This window comes from Podarcis muralis, chromosome 4, assembly GCF_964188315.1.
Source record: "Podarcis muralis chromosome 4, rPodMur119.hap1.1, whole genome shotgun sequence".
Taxonomy (NCBI): Eukaryota; Metazoa; Chordata; class Lepidosauria; order Squamata; family Lacertidae; genus Podarcis; species Podarcis muralis.
In genome coordinates, this window is record NC_135658.1 from 77,199,220 (window position 1) to 77,218,381 (window position 19,162).

Sequence of the window (19,162 nt, forward strand, 5' to 3'; positions counted from 1 at the left end):
CAGCACTTTTGCCTTACAGTGGTACCTCGGGTTAAGAACTTAATTCGTTCCGGAGCTCCGTACTTAACCTGAAACTGTTCTTAACCTGAAGCACCACTTTAGCTAATGGGGCCTCCCACTGCCGCCGCCGTGCGATTTCTGTTCTCATCCTGAAGCAAAGTTCTTAACCTGAAGCACTATTTCTGGATTAGCGGAGTCTGTCACCTGAAGCGTCTGTAACCCGAGGTACCACTGTATTGTGATTGTGTCTTTGCAATCGCCTGAACTCTCTTCTGAGTAAACAGGCGTTGAGCTGGGCTGCAAAGTAGACTGTTTTGATGACTTGGGAGGCAGGTCATTGGAGCCAGGTTTATATTTTGCCACTTTATCCCTCTTGTTTCTCTTTAAAAAAAGAAAAAGTGTCATGCATATTCGGGGGCGTAACGCCGGGTGTCTTCGGGACTCAGGATGAATGATTCTGAGCTTCAGGTTGGAGACGAGGGATGCCGACAGAGGTCAGTGCTGACCTCTGCAAGTGTGGGACCTGTGGGTGTGTCCGTGTCCCTTGGCTAGTAAAGCCTAACCCTGGAGAGCGCAACCTCTGGAAACAATCCCTGCCACTTTTCTTGCCTAGCTTTGAACCGTGACTGACCTGTGTTTCCTTACGGGGATGTGTCCTTAAGAGAGCAGCAGCAGCAGTCGAAACCCCAGCACGATCCTTCCCAATTTTGCTAGCTTCCAGCGACAATCCCTCTCTCTCTCTCCGTGCTTTTCTGTCTTTGGGTAGCAAGCCCTGTCCCGAGGAGGAGGAGGAGGAAAGCAATTTCCAGAAAGGCAGGGTAGCAAAAAACAAATAACACTAAAAAACAACAACCCACAAACACAACCTTGTACTGTAGCGCAGTAACGACCAACACATTTATTGCGACATTAACCCGTTTTGCAAAGTGGTTGAGAGAGAAACCGCGGATTGGATGGAGGATGGAGACTCCTAGGCAGGATGGAGAGCGGTGGAATTGACTGAGAGCCTGGCGGTGGCGCGAGGGTAATGTCTTAGAGCCCCCACAAGGAACCAGCATCCTCAGTAGTCAAGGGTCTTCAACTTAGGGCACAAAGCAAGCCACACACATAAATAGGGAATCGGGCTTGCATACAGGAAGGAGTTAATACAGAGCGTAGCCTTCCTGGGGTTCCCCCTCTTTCTAGATCTTTATTTATCAGAGGCCTGAGGTTAAGGACACATGCTGGGACCGAACGACTGTATTTCTAGGGGAAAGGGGTTCTCCCCAGAGCTAAGCTTCATAAAGTGTGGTTTGGATATTAGTCTTCGACTTTCCCGTTTCGGGCTGACGGGCCAAAAGATCTGGCCCATAGGTTTCTCCGCAACTGGTCATCTTCCAGACTTGAGGATCGCGGCATTATTACGCGTCTAACTCTGCTAAGGAGGAAAGAAGGTGTGTATCTTTGGGTGGGGAGATCTGTCCTGCTGTCTCATAAAAACACGGGCGTGGGGGGGGGGCGTTTCCCTTGAAGAGAAATCGCTCGGATGTCTGGAGAGGGAAAGCGGAAAGCAGCTGTGAAGAATGGAAGCCACAATTCAGCATCAGGCTGCTTGTGGTGGCACCTTCAAATGTACACGTCTACTCGTGGGTAAGTCCTTTCAGTCAAACTCTGGAAAGGCTGCAATCTGAGGTCAACTCACCTAGGAGTAAGTCCCATCTGAACTCAATGAAACTTCCTGCTAGGCTGTTCAATGAGGCTTATATATTCCTCATATGACTTGGAAATAAGTCCCACTCAATCGATCCAAGGAGACTTAGGTCAGGCATTCAATAATAGTGGTCCTTATGTTTCCTGCCCTCCGTCCCGTTTTCTCTCCATCCTAGTCCAATCCCGAGACTCCTTCCAGGGTGGGCCTGTTTATGGGCAGCGACCCTGGTATGGTCTGCTCCATCTATTAGACTCCTGTAGATTGGGCAGCTCCTGAAAATCCCTGCATGGATCCCCCTATTTCTGTAATGGGTTCAACCCAAAGCCCATGTCTGCCAGATTGTCCAATGAAACGTGAGGAATCTGGCTATTGACTGGCTGGGATGTGCCAGGAGCTCTGGTGGTTTCTCTCCAGGGATCGCCTCCTGATCTTCTTGCACATGCGGGCAGGAAGACCACAATTTTGCAAAGCCTTGTAGAAGAATGAGCCCTCAGCTCTGACCTGTGGCCACCTTCTCGCGAAATTTCAAGCTAGGAAATGATTGGCTTCTGCCTTGATGCTCTTCCTGGAGGAGAAGATTCCAGAGCTGTGGAGTCCTCCTTTGTGAGACGACAGGAGGCGAACCAACACAACTAACCAAAGAGGAAACGGAAGCGGGGGTTGCGATGGGGGTTAGAAAGATGTGATTGCAGTTGCTAGGCAGGGATTTGGGTTGTAGATCAAACGACAGGAGCGTTTCGCGAGCGCCCTTTGACTTCCGATGAGCTGTGATCCGAAATCAATTCCCCCCGCCGGTTGTCTGCACGCCCACAGGACGCCTCGCGCGCCAGCCACAAGTCTGCAAATTCTAGTTGTTTATTATTATTATTATTATTATTATTATTATTATTATTATTATTATTATTATTATTATTAATCCAGTTTTGGCCACTACTCTATTGCCAGCATGACAAATGGTTATAGCAAAGCCTCATCGGGAGATAACTCGTGTGTGTGATTAAGGATGTTCGGCAACTCCAGCACCAGAAAAAGCTGCGCTGCCAGGAACTTGTCCTCGCTTGGAATAACTTCTTTTGTTTTCTTGATTAGTTCATTCCGCAGATTTCCTGATCATCATTTCTCTGTCCAAATAAAAAAAAAAAGGGGGGGGGGAGAAAAGAGGTTTCCTAATATGTAGCCTAGAATCATCGAGGGGCCTGAAATGGGGAGGTTATAATCTCTCAGTTCAGTTTAATGAAGAATTATATCATGCACCACCAATGGACTTCAGGGAGCAAAAGAAAGGTTTCGGCTTCCCAACTTTTCTCGCCCTCCCACCCTCCTGCCACACCACAATCATGCTCCTTTTCTGCCCTCTCTCTGTTACAGCCACCAGTTTAGCTCCTCTGATCATTGTGCCACCCAGCTCCATGGAAAGCGACCGTAGTTTGTGTGGGAATGTTAAGGAAGGTAGGAAAGGATATATTGTTTTGATATTATCCCTCCTCACTCACGCTAGTGAATGAACAGCAGAAGACATTCCCTTTGCAACTTATTGGAAGCAAGTTGATGCTTCGTTAGAATCATTTAATGAAGCAATCCAGTCTGGATTGCCCAGTCTGGATTGTTCCTGGTAAGGTTTCCCCTTTATGTCCCTCTTAAAATAACAATAAAAACACAACACAGTCTTCTTTAAAAGTAAGGATAAAGTTTTACTCACATTCAGTTCACAGCAGTAGTCTGAAGGCAGGCTTTTGTGTTGTGGTTACAGTGAAAAGAAGTCTGAGCTGCATCTCAGACTTTCTGCTTGTGGGCTCCATCCTATGTGAAGGTTGAGACATGCGCTAGCTAAGAGCCAGGACAGAGAGAGTCCAAGAGTAAGAAAGTAAGAGTTCAAGAGATGGTTGCCCTTTTATCTGGTCAGCTAGGGTCGCGCCTCTCTACCTGGTCACACACAGGGGAAGGAAGCTCCAAAGCAGGTGTGACAGGAAGTCTTCCCTGTCTGGAGCCACATTCCTCCGTGTGTCCATTCTAGGAAACAGGAAAATGTTGTACTTGACTGCTCTAGTTATAAGACAGCCCACAGTTTGGCTTCGACTTTCTAAAGGAGATGGGGGTCTCCCACTTACTCTAGCTATCAGGCCAACTGCTAAAGACGGGTCTAGGGGAAGGGGGCGGCCCTGGACTCCCGCCTTGTCCATTTCTTCGCCGGGCCAAGTCTTCTGATTCCCCTCCCTTAGACTTTCCATCTTCGTTTGGGCGTGCACGTATTTCCAGTTTTCCTCAGAGGGATGGCAATTTCCCCTCTTCTCCTTGAATATTTGCGTCTCGGATGAAGTGCTTGTTGGTCTGAACAATCATACAAATGACACCTCTCCCCTGCATTGAAGAAAAATAAAAGATTTTTTTTGTAGAAAAATATAATTTTGAACGAGTTTAATTTTGTTTTTTGTTGTTTTGTTTTTTAAAAGCAGGCTGCAAGCGCACATGTTTCTCGGAAGCAATCCCCACTGAACTCGTTGGGTCTTGCTTTAAAAGCAGGCATAGGATCGGGTTGCGCGTCATCCACAAGCTTCTCATCTAACCCTCTCAGGTGTTACTTGCTCTGCTCCCAGCTTCACTATCTCCCGCTTGCTTTTCAAAGCACTGAAGAAGAAACCTCCAGGTAGTACGTTCTGCTGTGGCAAAGTTTGACTTGACTGTCACGCTCCTGGCGCTAGGGAAATACTAGCGCCATTTGGGAGCGCTGCCTATAGGCTGCAGTCCCGCACACCCTCCCGTCACCCTATGAACTAAGCCCCATTGAGCCCAGTGGGACTTACTTCCGCGTAAATGTGCAAAAGGTCGCGCTGTTAGCTTGCATCCCTAAGCCTACTTAGGGTGCAAGCATGTCCCATTGGATTCCATATCCATCACAAGATGGTGCCGAAAGATGGTGCGCATTTGCAGGAGAAGTAATCCTGTTTAAATCAAGGACGCTTACTGCCGCGTAAACAAGTCACCCCACTCCCAGTCACGAGGAGACCATGCCTTGCTTCCTAAAGAATAAGAACATGCCTTTTTGAGAAGAACACTGGATGGGTTGTATGTGGCAGCTCTCTGTCTCTCCTGCCCGCCCGCCCGCCCCCACCCCCAAAATATCGTAGCGCTCAGGGCAATTGGGAACGATCTCCTTTCCAAGTTCCACTGAACTCCGGCCACATCTGATAATAATGTTTTGTCAATAGCCTTCTTGGCCTGGCCGGTCTCTTTCTTTCTCCCTCTCCCTTCCAAAAGGAGGGGTTTATTTTTACAGGAACCTTCTTTTTTCCTTAACTGAAAAAGAAATCGCTGGCTGCATATAGTATCAAAACATTTTCAAGTGTGAAGCTTGTTATAGAGTGTAATTCTCCTCCCCCAGCCAAGAGAAATTTGGCCGAAGCGACAAGGGAAGGTTGAACAGGACGGCGCGCTTAATGATTTACTTCTACGTCTTTTGAAGTCTCTCCAAAACACAGAGGGGGCTTTTATTAGGACCAGCTACACCATCTAAACACCTGGTCGAAAGAGGTCCGGAGAAGGGGGCGGACACTTTCTATAGGGAGTCGCCCGCATGTCGTTTGTACAGTATATGCAGCCGTCCCACGGGGGACAGGGCAGGTAGAGTGTGCCTGGCCTGAGGTGGGAAGATCAAACGCTCAGTACCTCATCTCCCCCACACTCCCCCCAAAACCCCCCACTTTTGCATTCTGATTCCACTTGGAAGCAAACCCACTTGATTTCCGTGGATGAGGAGCTGGCTTTCCAAAGAAGTGTGCGGTGGGTCGTTTCAATCGCGTCAAACGAATCCCTTTTCCAAACCAGCCACAAGTCCCATGGCGGCCCTTGTTTATTCAATCGCCTGGATTTTCTTTTCTTCCCTTGCTTTCAGATGTCCGGCATAGTATTGGTTTCGTTTTAACAGCTGTGCGCAAGAATGCGCAGGTCTCCTGGCTCCCATTACTTGGAAGTAAGGGACACTCCTTGCAGTGGGGCCTCTCACGTCCACGGAAGGTGCTTGCAGGGTCTTGCCGTGTTTAATTACTTGAGCATGAGTGCGTGTGAGTGAATGTGTACAGAATGGATAGATAAATGTAGGTGAAACCGAAGCGAGACTCTGTCACCCGCTGCCCTCTCTCATTCTGCTGCCTGAGACTTCCCTCGCCTCCATCATTGCCAGCCTTCTGAGCGAAAAGTTTGGCCTTCGCCTCGACGCTCTCCAACACAGTCCCCCCCTCCACACACCTCAGGCTCTCCCAGCAGCACCCTCTTGCATGGTTCTCCCTCCTTCCTCCCTTGCACAGTTTTCAAAGCCCTCCTTTAAAGCCTGACACACCCCCCCCGGCGCCCTGGGATCCGTCCACAAAGCTGGGAGTCCAAACTCGCCCAACTTTCCCATCTCATCCCCGCCCTCCGCCTCTTTCCCTTCCCTTAGGATCTCCCCACACACCACCCCGCCGCCCTCCTGGATTTTAGGCCATTTCCAAGCCAGCCTTGTTGCTAAAGAGATGAAACCCTGACCAAAGGATCTACCCGGCCGCGCCGAGGAGGCCTCCATGGCACGCCAGGGGCGCAGAGGCGCGCCGTGGGCGACCTCCAGCCCGATGGATCTGCCCAGCAGCTTGTGCCGCTCGCTCCCTGGAGCTCCATCCGCGTTACTCACCTTAAGCTCACACCCATTGCTCAAACCCAAAGAGAGATGAGAGCGGGCTTATAGGGGGGAGCGCTCCAAAAAAAAGGACTCCAAAAAGAAGACTTACGCGGCTCCACTACCGAGGTTTCCAGGGGCGGGTCAGAACCTCTCCATCCTTCCCCACCGACCCACCCCTTCCTCCTTCTCCAAAGGGTCCGGCATCCAGCTGTGGCCCACATTGGTCCAAAAAGACCAAACACACACACACACACACACGGAGAGAGAGGGATCTGAGCTTCCGGCAGCTGCTTCGACCCAATGGCTCTCTCCAAGGTTATAGTCTCTCGGCCAGACGCTGCTCCCCAGCCAGCCGAGGGTCACGCCCTTCGGTAACCCGAGAGCCGCCCCGGGCCGGGGGAACGCCCTCGTCATCCTCCAGGGGCCTCCTGGCGGAGAGAAAGGCGGCCGGCCTGGGAGGACGAACACTTCCCCGGACAAACCCCGCTCCGGTCAACTGGGATTCCGACGCCACGGGGTTCAGGGGATCGGAAAAGGGCAAGCGCTGTCATCTGGCGAGGCCTAGGAGTGTCAGGGATGCGGGTGTGTCAAACACAAAAGTCACACATAAAGTCCCCTAAGCGATTTTTGGCGTGGGTGCCAGTTCTCTCTCCAGTAACAACCCATCGGGGATTATCCGGCTGGGCTGCCAGTTTTGCGAGGCCACAATCAAAAGCCAACGGGGTTATGACGTCACGTGCTTGCTTGATGGTGTCATATAGCTGGATCCCCAGGAGCAAGTTCTGCTAAAATCAGGAGGGGGGGGGTGCGCTCTTCCACACGAAAGGTTTATGAGTGTGAAGTTACAGGGGCAAGGAGGGAGCGTGCAACCAAACGTGTGATCGCCATTTTATTCTTATTTTGTCTTTCGACGGTCTCCTCCCGACCTCAGGGAGAGGAGAACCACAGCCCCATCCTTCCTAGCATATCCATGCCCGGGTGTTTTGGGATACAGGGGACCAAAGCCGCCGAGACGCTGTGGCAGGATGGGTCTCCTCGACGGCAAACGGGAAACCGCTCTGCTTAACGCCCGACGTGGACGAACATATATCGCGCACATGAGCTGGATGCGCGCGTGACGTACTCTTCGCATTATTGTGTCGCGCGGAGTTTGCAGCTTACCTCTCTAACTTCTTTCTGGCGCACCCGACCCACTTGAAGGCAAAACTGAGACACACACACACCCCTCACTCTTTCTTATTGATTACTCAAGGTGCCTTCGACGGAAGCCTTTCCCCCTTTCGCCAGGGTTGAGACAGGATACAGTTAAAACCCCGATGGGTTTTAAGCTCAGCAAAACTAGAGGACCCCCCCTCCCCTGACCACACTTCGCACAAGTCGGGTTCCTCTCCAGACCGAACAGAACCCATTCAGAGAAAAAACTCAGTGCGTGTCTATGCGACGGGAGGGGAAGGAGAAAGAGGATGGGGTGGGCCATCTTAAAATCATAGAACTGTAGAGTTGGAAGGGACCCAACGGTCATCTAGACCAACCCACTGGAATGCAGGAATCTCATCTAAAGCATCCATGACACAGGGCCATCCAATCTTGCTGGCTCTTAACTTTGTTTCAAGGTCCTTGCTACATACCTGCTATGCCATATTCAGACACGCACGCACTCCTCGGCCTTTCTCCCGCTCCCCTGATTTGACTTGGCCTTGTACCCTTTTCCCAAGCAAGAGACCCCGGGTGCAAGCGCGGGGTGCAAGCGCAGGAAAGCGCGTAGAGCCCGAGGAGAACGGTTCCCTCCTCTGACTTTTCCAGCGCGTTAGAGTCCCGGAATCAACCCGAGGAGCAGCTTTGCAGACGCCTAACCTGCGCATTAAAAAGGCGAACTAAGCCCCGACGGCAAGAGTTGGAGGACTAGAAGGGCCAGGATCCCGGGCAGAATTTGTTTGCGCGCTTTGCCACCCTCCTTCCAAACCGGGGCCCAGACCCCCGAGTCCTCTCCTAAAATATGAGAGCCGTGGCTCCCGGGTTCAAGCCTTCCTGAAACTCTGAAGAGCCGGTCCCGGCGGCCAGTGTAGACAAAACGGAGCTCCTAACTCTCCGGCCATTCCGAGAAGCAGAGGCCGCCTGAGTTTTCCAGGTCTCAGAGAGAACCCAGACGCCTCTCGCAGCACAGGGAGGGCGAGAGCCAAGAAGTCTGGCCGCCCTTGTCTTTCCACGACCTCGGTCCCGACAGTGGGAACGGGATCTGCGGCGTTAAGCTGGGAGTCCGGGTTGGAGGCGGATGGGCGCTGCTTGCCAGACGCGAGGCTTCGCATACAGGGCGCACAGGGTCTCTGACACCTGCCCTTGCAAGACAGGACTGCGAGGTTTGTAGGATCGCAACCTAAAGAGAGCAACAGGGAGGTCTGAAAAGTGAAGGGCAGGCATCCTACGTGCTCGGGACAGACCCCCCACTCTCCGGGATAGCTCAGTTGGGAGAGCATGAAACTCTTAATCTCATGGACGTGGGTTCGAGCCCCACGTTGGACAAAAGATTCCTGCCTCCCAGAGGGTTGGGCCAGATAACCTTCGGGGTCCCTTCCAACTCTACCATTCTACGATTCTACCTGGTCTTATAGCTGAGCGCGCTGCACATTTACAGTGGTACCTCGGGTTAAGTACTTAATTCGTTCCAGAGGTCCAGTCTTAACCTGAAACTGTTCTTAACTTAAAGCACCACTTTAGCTAATGGGGCCTCCTGCTCCCGCTGCACAGTCGGAGCACAATTTCTGTTCTCATCCTGAAGCAAAGTTCTTAACCCGAGGTAATATTTCTGGGTTAGCGGAGTCTGTAACCTGAAGCGTCTGTAACCTGAGGTACCACTGTATTCGGAAGGAAATCCTGAAGTGCTCAGTGGGGCTCACCCCCCCCCCCAAGATCAGTGCGCGCAGGATTGCTCACTCCAGCCCTGAATTATTTCCAAGTAAATAAAGAGGTGGCGCCTGAGCATGAACAGAGTGCATTTCCTTCCCCCAGCAAATAAGCCCCGCCAGTAGTCCTCAAGGTCATGGGGTTGTTAGAGGGCAGCGTGGCCTCGGGTCAGAGGCCTTTGCTCTGAGGCCAATCTCTCGTTAGGACTAAATAACCGCGGTCTCAAAACGGAAGCCTCGTTGCAATCCGTGCCAGGGGCTTACTTGGGAGTAAGTGCGCTTTAGGGAATGCCGTTTGGAACAGAAACGTTGGCAAAGTTTTCAATGGGTGCGGTGCAGCTCTCGTTCCCTCCCTCATTCACGCTCTGGAGAGTTAAGACTGTTCGGCAAAGCAGGTTTCCCAGAAACTTTCTAGATGAAAGGGAAGAGGTTCGTGCAGTGCTGCCAAGTCCCTTTCTACTTCTATCTCTCCCCATGATGCGAGCCCAGTCCACCTCTCCGCGCCACAGCTTTTGCATCCTAAAGCCGGAGCGCAGTCCCCCCCCCCCACACACACACACACGGCAGTTGCAACCCTGGCCAGTGACTGCATCTCAGCAGAAAGTTTGCCACGTGCGGCAGAATTGAGGCAAAGAGACTCAGAATTGCGTCTCTTCTCCTTCATCACCTTCTTGACCCATTTCTCAAGGTAAGCTTCCTTTTAAAAAATAAAATGTGGCGTAGTTTCCTCCTTCTTTAGAGATCTCTTTCTCCCCCACCGTTTTTTGGGTTTGGGGTTTGTTTTGTTTCTGACATTGAATCGCTTTGTACGGCTGGTTGCAAAGTCTCGAGCGCCATCTAACGGCGGCAGCGAGCCTTTCTGCTCCGCGGAGGCGCCTCTCTCCTTTCTGACAAGGCGCTGGGTTCGCTTTCCTCGCCTTCCTTCGGCGACGCCCAACTCGCCCCGCCCTGCCATTCATGACATCAGCGTTATAAGAGAATAAAATGCATCCTTGGGCAAACTGGGCTGAGCTACATTTTGTTTCCGCGATCGTCTCTTAAGAGTTTGGAAAGGAGGATTTGGCTGACTTGGAGTTGCAGGGTTTAAAGAAATTATTATTATTTTACATAGGAGCTAACTCATAGAGGCTAAAAAATATTTGAGGGAGCTGCTTCCACCAAGTTGATGGGCACTGTCATTCAAATGGTGTGTGCCGCATCATGTGATCGATTATGTGGGGATTAACTGCACCCCCAAATATTTTATTCAAGTTGGCACCCCTGTTAATTTTGGCTGAGCTTCCCTGAGTTTTAACAGCTGTGAGACAGGCAATAATTCAGCAGGAACACCGCCCAGAATTAATGGGGGAAACTTTGGCCACTTTGGTCTATTGCACAAGCGGTTCAATCAGGGAGGTTGTGTGCGATGTATATATAGAGGAGTCAAGTCCAACATTTCCTGTTTGCTAGAATGGGCACACAGAGGAATGTGGCTCCAAGCAGGGAGGACTTCCTGTCTCACCTGTTGGGAGCCATCTCCCCCTGAGTGTGACCTGGGAGATGGGCATGACCCAAATCTCTCTTTTGACCAGCTTTTGCTCCTGGCTCAAAGTGGGAAGTACAGTGGCACCTCAGGTTAAGTACTTAATTCGTTCCGGAGGTCTGTTCTTAACCTAAAACTGAAACCGAGGTACCACTTAACCTCAGTTAAGAACTTATTTCATTCCGGAGGTCCGTTCTCAACCTGAAACTGTTCTTAACCTGAAGCACAACTTTAGCTAATGGGGCCTCCCGCTGCTGCCATGCCACCGGAGCACGATTTCTGTTCTCATCCTGAAGCAAAGTTCTTAACCCGAGGTACTATTTCTGGGTTAGCGGAGTCTGTAACCTGAAGCGTATGTAACCTGAAGCCTCTGTAACCCCAGGTACCACTGTAAAGGGGAAGTTACTGGGAAGAATCCAGTCTGAACAAAGGGCATCCTGGATTTCTTTAATTAAAAGGCTGAAACCAGCTACTCAATAAATTTCCTATTTGTCTAGAAGGAATGTGCTCTGCTTTATGCTCACTAGCATGAGTAAGGAAGGATTATATATAACTAGTATATCCTCTTGTACCTTCCTAAACATTCCTACAAGTAGATGGCAACTTCACCAGAACATCCTTTTCAAACACCTGTTCTGAGGCAGTGATGTATGGCAGGGGTAGCCAACATGGCAATCTGTGCAACAGCGATGGTTACTACAGTTTCTTTCACCTGAACACAGGTAGGAATGAAAAGTTCGTTTTCAATTCATTCCAGCAGGAGCACAGATCATTTCCCCTCCTTCGTTAATGAGCTTCAAGGATGGACTTCGGAAGCTGGGTTTGAGGATGCAATGAACCAAAGCTGAGCGAGGCTCAGCTCCAGAATCTCTTCTCAGTTTTCAGACCTGCTCCCAGGACGTTGCAGTCCTGATCCAAAGAAGGGGGCAGAGGAAGCTTGCATAGCAGAAGCTTTGCCTGCTGATTTTACTGCAGGAGTCCTACTGCCAAAGAGACAAGCTGTTTTAAAAGTAGCTTGATGTGTTGGAAGGGGAAGCTCTCTGGTAAAAACCAGGAAGCAAACTTCAGGTTGCACAAACAGTTCTTTCCTCTGTGCGCTTTCTCCTTCATTGCAACAAGAGAATTAATGCAACACACACAGAGAGAGTGATATATGTGTACACCTTAAAGTACTTTAAAAATGCTAAAGTATCAAAAATTCTATTTCCTGTGTTGTTTTTTAAAAGGATTTTTTTACCAACCTCAAGAAAAGTTCACGGAGAAGCTGTGGTACTTACAACATCCAAACGCTATTTATTAATTAAATCATATCTTAATTTAAATAGGACCCCCACCTGTACAAAACAGACCCCCATTGTAGAGAAGAATCACAACCTTCATCTGATGAAGTGCTCTCTAATCCAGCTTTGTTGAATCTGATGCAGTTGACTCTAACACAATAAAGTTTATTCTGCAATAACTGTGTTAATTTGTAAGGTGATGCAAGCCTCCTTGTTTTGTTTTGTTTTTGTCACTATCTTGCCTTATCTATATTTAGGTGAAGTGAAAGGAGACGAATCAGATATAAACAACAACAACAACAAACAAGAAGAACAACAACAACAACACACCCATATGAATAAGAATCTGTGAATCGTGGTTTTTGCCATACACAAACTAGTGTCAACCCATTACTGTAAAATCTAAAGTTTAGGGCTTTGCAGGTTTGTTGTTTCAAACAAAGAAGAAAGTGATGGTTTGTCCATTAGCAGTATTAGTAGCAGCCTGGACTGCTTCATGCAGATTTTAAAACAAAATTAAATCATTATGGCAATGCTGTTGAAATTCCCGAAGAAACTAGTGAAACTAAGTGCAGGTGAGATATTTAAGTCAAGAGAGTAGGACAGGAGCCACAGGCAGAATCTTTCAGAAATCCATTGGCGTTTCCTGTTATGTGTTCACCTTTTGGTAATAAGGAGGACTAGCAGAGTGAAATGGCCATTTGAGACAGGATATTCTTGGCAGGGCACAAATGGAGAGGTTATTTAATTATTGAATGTATATTTTCACTGCTGGGAGGCACCAAAATGTCTGGCAATTAGAACATTAGCTGCCAGTGCCTGTGAAAGGTTCAGGCAAGACGGGGAAGTGGTCTTCATTCTGGACATGAGTCAGTCAACCTTAAGCATTTCTAAGCCCTGTCCCTTTTATTTCATTTGGAGGATAAAGCACATGCTTAAGAGTCTCCCGTCAAAATACCCATGCCCCCTATCAAGCTAAACTTAGTCATGATGAGTTATTGGACTATCCCTGAATCGGGCAAACTCGAATTTACAGGGGCAAAGCATGGAGACTGGTGTTGTTTGAGGGTAATGCCATACGGACCACGCAAATTAAATGGGAATGCAAAGAGCTGCAGACACATAGTAAACTCCAGCGCAGACAAGTCCTTGGTCAAATGAGTGTTCTGGGGCATGACATGCTTAAGTATATATACTTAAAACATCTTAGCCTATGATTTTATACACAACTTACATGGCGGTGAAGGGATGCGGGTGGCGCTGTGGGTTAAACCACAGAGCCTAGGACTTGCTGATCAGAAGGTCGGCAGTTCGAATCCCCACAACAGGGTTAGCTCCCGTTGCTCGGTCCCTGCTCCTGCCAACCTAGCAGTTCGAAAGCATGTCAAAGTGCAAGTAGATAAATAGGTACTGCTCCGGTGGGAAGGTAAATGGCGTTTCCGTGTGCTGCTCTGGTTCGCCAGAAGCGACTTAGTCATGCTGGCCACATGACCCGGAAGCTGTATGCTGGCTCCCTCAGCCTATAGAGCGAGATGAGCGCCACAACCCCAGAGTCGGTCACGACTGGACCTAATGGTCAGGGGTCCCTTTACCTTTACCTTACATGGCGGTAAATCCCACTGAGCATAAGGGGAGCTTATTTCTCAATAGGCGTGCGCAGGATTGTGCTGTTAAGTATACATCTAAAATACAAAATGTGCAAAGTGGCCCCATGCAGGAAGCGTGCATGGGAACCGCACATATTATTTTCTTCATCTCTGGAAGTGGAACTCTTTTCATTAAGAGACCCATGCCTGGACTTAAGAAGCCAAGCCCATTTGAGATCTTTCAGCCCATATGTTCTTACCCCCTCAGGGCCACCGATTCTTAATTTTTTGTACCATGGGTGTGGGACACTTAATGCTTTCAGTATTCCACCTTGGCAAAAGTATGGTTTGAATCAGATACACAGCACAAAGGGGAGCTTGACTGCAAAAGAGCCTTCTGTTTTTGTTTGTATGGAGTACGGGGCGGCAGTGCAGGGATCTGGCAGAGATAGTTCTGAAGCTTCTTTGCTCTTGGAGCCAACCAACAGCATGCTCAGTGGAATAGCGTTGCCGCAACTGCCTGCATTATAAGCACAAACTAGCATGAAAGCAAACCTGGGGAAGAGTCACTCTACATCTGACCTGACTCCCACCATTTGAAAACAAGAACTTGCACCTTGTGCAGATGCCATAGCCCTGGGGTACCACAAAGGCCACATGTTTAATCACAAGCATGGGGAACCAGTGGCTACCAGGTACTGCTGGACTCTTAACACCCATTGGCCCCAGCCAACGTGGCTAGTGGTCGGAGAGGATGGAGGTGTAGACCATCAACAACTGGAGAGCTACAGATTCTCCGTCCTTGGGTCAGAAGGATTGACTGGGAAAGACTTGGGGAAGGGCAATAGCTCAGTGGTAGAGCATCAGACAGAGGGTCCCAGATTCAATTCTGATCAGCTCCAGCTCCAGCTGATGGAGCTGGAGAGCTCGGTTGGTTGGAGCGTGGTGCTGATAATTCCAAGGTTGCAGGTTCAATCACTGTATGGGACAGCTGCATATTCCTGCATATGTACTGCGATCGGTGGAATGTTGCTCTGCCTTGGTGGTTGGTGGTTGGTGTAAGGTAGTGGCCACTACCTATGTTCCTATGACTTGAGATCGTCTGCAAGGGAGAGTAGGAAGCCTTAGACTAAGTGCAGAGATGTTCTGGCTAAGTATAAGCTCTCTTCCTATGCTTCCTCCACAGAGCCTTAGAGGGAGTGCTTGGCTTTAATGGAGCTTGACCCTAATAATAAATAATAATAAATTTTTATTTATACTGCACCCTTCCCAGTTAAAAAACCAGGCTCAGGGCAGCTAACAACAAATTTAAAACGCTTAATTGATGCAACAAAAAACAGCATAAAATACAATATAAAACGTGAATAACAATAAATTCAAAGGGGGGAAATCCATCCAATAAACATTATATGATCACCAGGGCTAGCTGGCTAAATTAGTCCTATTTGGGCCAGCGTGGAGACCAGGGGAGAATTAGCTGTGGGATCCCAGAGTGGGTAATCTTCATAAAAAGGGGAGGGGGAGGGAAGGAAGGGGAATAAATGATCAGGCTAAGTTCAAGTTTAAAGCCAGGCAGAATAGCTCTGTCTTACAGGCCCTGCAGAAGGAAGTTAAATCCTGCAGGGCCCTGGTCTCATGGGACAGAGCATTCCACCAGGTCGGAGCCATCACTGAGAAGGCCCTGGCCCTGGTGGAGGATAATCTAACTTCCTTAGGGCCCGAGACCTCTAAACTATGATTATTCATGGACCTTAAGGTCCTCTGCGGGGCATACCAGGAGAGGCTAAGTACTGCTGGTTTGCATAATTGAGTGCATGGTCTCCATTTATTATATTCCAGCTGGGGAAGAAAATATAATTCTAGGCATTGGAGGATTGAAACCATTCAGGAAATAAACAGCAGAGACAATGCAGCTGGTTCTGGGTTCTTGGGCTCCATTTGCCAGCGTATGAAGACTTCTGAACACAGATGTAAATAAATGGGGCTAGTTCAAAGATCGCAGGAGTCTATGTATTTTGGGGGGCTTATCTACCACCCTTCCTCCTAAAGGAGTTCCAAAACATCACCGTTTGCAACAATAATTAAACTTCTAAAAACTATGGAACAGAAGTCATAGTGAAACACAACAACACTGTATTTTCACTTCTGGATTCAATTTGGATTTATCTCTTCAAAGCTCACGGGAACCACTTTGTATTCAAAATGGATATCTAACTGTGAGCAGCATTTGGGAAAACCACACTTCCCCAGGGATGGAATTGCAGAGTCAGGGCACCACCACGAAGAAAGCCCTGTTCCAGGCTGCCACTCTATGAGCCATGCCAGTTGATGGAATCAGAATCAGAGCCTTCCCAGCTGAGGCAGTGCATACTGTGTAGTGGCAATCCTCAACTGCATGTGAGAATGTCTCGATTTGAGTGTCAGGAAAGCATGCCACATTTAAAGTCAATGAAATACTGAAACTGCTTATAGTGCATTCCCTTGAGATACCTTTTTATTCACTCATTCTGAAGATTCACACCTTTTTATTCATTCATTCTGAAGATTTATACCTAACGTTAAATCTACATTAGGGTCACCCTAAGAGCAGGGAAGGGACAGAGTTGAATTTTGATTTGGCATCAGTTCCACCTTCAACATGGACTGTGGCCTAGGTGTGACACTGTATGCCATCTATAAAATTAGAATGGAAGTGTCCTAAATTGCTTTGTCACGGTCTTGCTGATATCACTGCTCAGGAACAAATAATTATAAGAATACTCTGGAGAAGAATGTGCCAGAATTGGTCTAGTCTTCAGTCTCCCTTCCTAAGACCTCAAACATCCCCAAAGGTTAGCTAGCCGACTTTCCCTTAGAAACTTATAAGAAAGGAGATTTCAAAAATGAATAAATACAAGGGTCCTATATGTATTTTCTGCTAACCAAGGAAGCAGCTACCAATATGTATTTTGGACTGAAGCAGGAAAAAAATATTTTCCTCCTTTTTTCGTATTTTCCTTCCACACTCCTACCCCAGCTCTATCTTGGAATGAAGATAGAGGCAACAATGTTAGAGAAGTGAAACCAGTTGGAAGCCCTTCACTACAATAATTCTTTCCTCTTTGTTGATATGTGTAGTAAACAGTTATGCAAGTTTACGGACGGGCACATGAGGATAGGGACATCTGACTAGTGCCCATGGCACCCCCAAGCTGCTACCACCCACCTCACTGGAGAGGTTTTGCAAGGATTTTGGGGAAAGTTTTCATTTTATCAAAAAAATAAAAATAAAGCAGGGGGTGAACATCTAGATAAATTAATGTACATATGGTGCTTTTATAAATAAAAAGGTACTCAAGCTGCTTAAAATATGTTGGGAAGGTGAGAATGATAGTGAAGTCAGTATTTGACTTAAAATAATATCTGGTTTGCAAACTTTAAAGCTGGGTTCAAGTTGCTAGTGGAGAGCCTGTTCTGATTTCTCTTTTCTTGCCCTGTCTCTTTTCTTGCCCTGTGCCTCATCTCAAAGTTGTGGATATCATGAACAATACAAAACAATGCACAGAGACAACATGGCACAGAAATGGAAAGAAGTCCCAGCAAACCAGTTAGAATATTTACTTCAGACAGTTTGTAGATGAAGAACAGCTTGCCGTGTCATCTGAACCCGGACAAATGTTGGTTAACTTTAATGATGCTTCATTGAAACAAGCCAATTTCAAATTGTAGATTAAGAAGTTGGCTTCTTGCACCCATTGCCATCTTGGGGTCCTCTGGGAGGAAGGATGGGGTGGCAATTTAATGACGAATTACTAAATAAATACAACCTCCAGGATGGGCTGGGAGGGACTCCTGCCTGAAACCTTGGAGAACAGCTGCTAATCATTGTGGACAAGGCATGGTTAGTAGAACCAGTGCTCTGACCTGGTATGGGAGAGCTTCCCATGTTCCCAGTTCAAATCGCCTCACCCCAAACGAAAATATTGACATGGATAGAATAACGAGCATTAGCAGCGCTAGAAGAGAAGGGGAAGGAGACGTACAGCCAGTTAAAACAAGGGCAGATGTTTTTTTAAAAAGCCTTTTGCTATTCCAGATTGTGAACCAACAAAAGCAAATATGTTTCTGCTTTCACATATTTAAAAAAAGTGCAGAGAAGAGCTTTGATACACTGAAAAGAAGAAGGAAAAAACATTTATGGCCCATCTACATACTGTTAAGTGAACAGAAGGCAACACGATACAAGATGCAGCCAAAGGCTTCAATCCATGTTTCAAAGAAACCAACCACCTCCAGGATTTGGAACTGAGGAAGTTGGGAGTGAACACAAGGATTGGGAAAAGCTCCGGCCAAATAGAAGAACCTTATTCATCCCATGAGAAGCGGTGGACTCGCCTTCCTTGGTGGTTTTTAAGCAGAGGTTGGATGGCCGTCTGTTATGTGTGTTCTGGTTGAGATTCCTGCATCGCAGGGGGTTGGGTTATATATCCAACTCTACAATTCTATGATTCTATGAAATGGCTTGACGCATGTGAGAGAGACACAAGTGTGTGGCAGGAGGGGGCAGGCTAGGAAAAAGGAGGGTGGATATTCAAAAGAACTTACTTGAGTAAAACGTTCAGGTGAACGCAAGTCCCTTTAACAGAGTTGCAGCAGAAGACAGCTACTTGCAGGACATGAAAATCGAGATAAGTTAGATAAGGTTCTCACTGAAGTGGTGGCCTCGTGTTTGGACTGCTACCACATGGTGCCGCTCCAGACCGAAGGTGGTGGGTCACATGACTCAATGCCTACCCATTCCATAAATAAAAACAACAGGGCGGCATGGCCATGACTGACACCCAGCAACCTCAAGCAGCAACAGAGGCCTAAGCGCTTCAGCAGAGCCCAAAGGAACCTGTTGCTTGCCATGACTCTCCAGCTGGTTTTCATAGGGCAGGGTAATGAGTTTGTGAAACCACTGATTTAAACCACTAATCACTGGTTTGGTAATTGTTTTTAAAATGTTCCATGCTGTTTATGCACACCAGGGGCAGACCTTGGTAACATGCCTCCATGTGCTAGGCCAAAATTTGATGCCCTCCCTGCAGACTCCAGCTCCCATCATCCCTGACCATTGGCCACACTTGCTGACGCTGATGGGAACCAGAGTCCAACAACATCTGCAGGGCACCACAATGGTTATTGCTGCTGTAGTGGCTCCTTTAGTTACTCCAGTGTTGCATGCTTTGCTCAGAACTGCAACTAAAAACTTTTTCCAAACTTTTCCTGAAATGTGAGGAGACTTGAAGGTTGGCTGTTGTTGTTTTTGCCTATAATTACATATGAATAAATCAGTCCATTTCTGATCTGTGCCACTTTTCCATGTGTTCACTCATGAATTCAATTTGGCCAGCTTCTGCATTCAACTTCTGACGTCGTTTTTTTTTTAATCCACGTGAAAATTCAAATACACATTTAGCACTTTTGCTTAAGAATATGTAATTTTGGTCCTTCTCTGGAGCTCAGAACTTTGGAAGCATGAAAACCATGTGGATAAAAAAAGTTCCAAGCTGTA

General features: G+C 47.9%; 2 long non-coding RNA genes across 2 annotated transcripts; one reads left to right on the top strand and one right to left on the bottom strand.

The window, feature by feature from the left end:
• Window positions 1–867: 867 nt before the first annotated feature.
• Window positions 868–6,658, bottom strand: LOC114596412 (uncharacterized). The gene is made up of 3 exons (XR_013392661.1): window positions 6,448–6,658; window positions 3,390–4,041; window positions 868–2,811 (listed from the first exon to the last, which is right to left on the bottom strand). It is a non-coding gene; the product is annotated as an uncharacterized LOC114596412 (long non-coding RNA).
• Window positions 6,659–9,791: 3,133 nt separating this feature from the next.
• LOC114595356 (uncharacterized) lies at window positions 9,792–12,573 on the top strand. The gene is made up of 2 exons (XR_013392470.1): window positions 9,792–9,926; window positions 12,298–12,573. It is a non-coding gene; the product is annotated as an uncharacterized LOC114595356 (long non-coding RNA).
• Window positions 12,574–19,162: the final 6,589 nt, after the last annotated feature.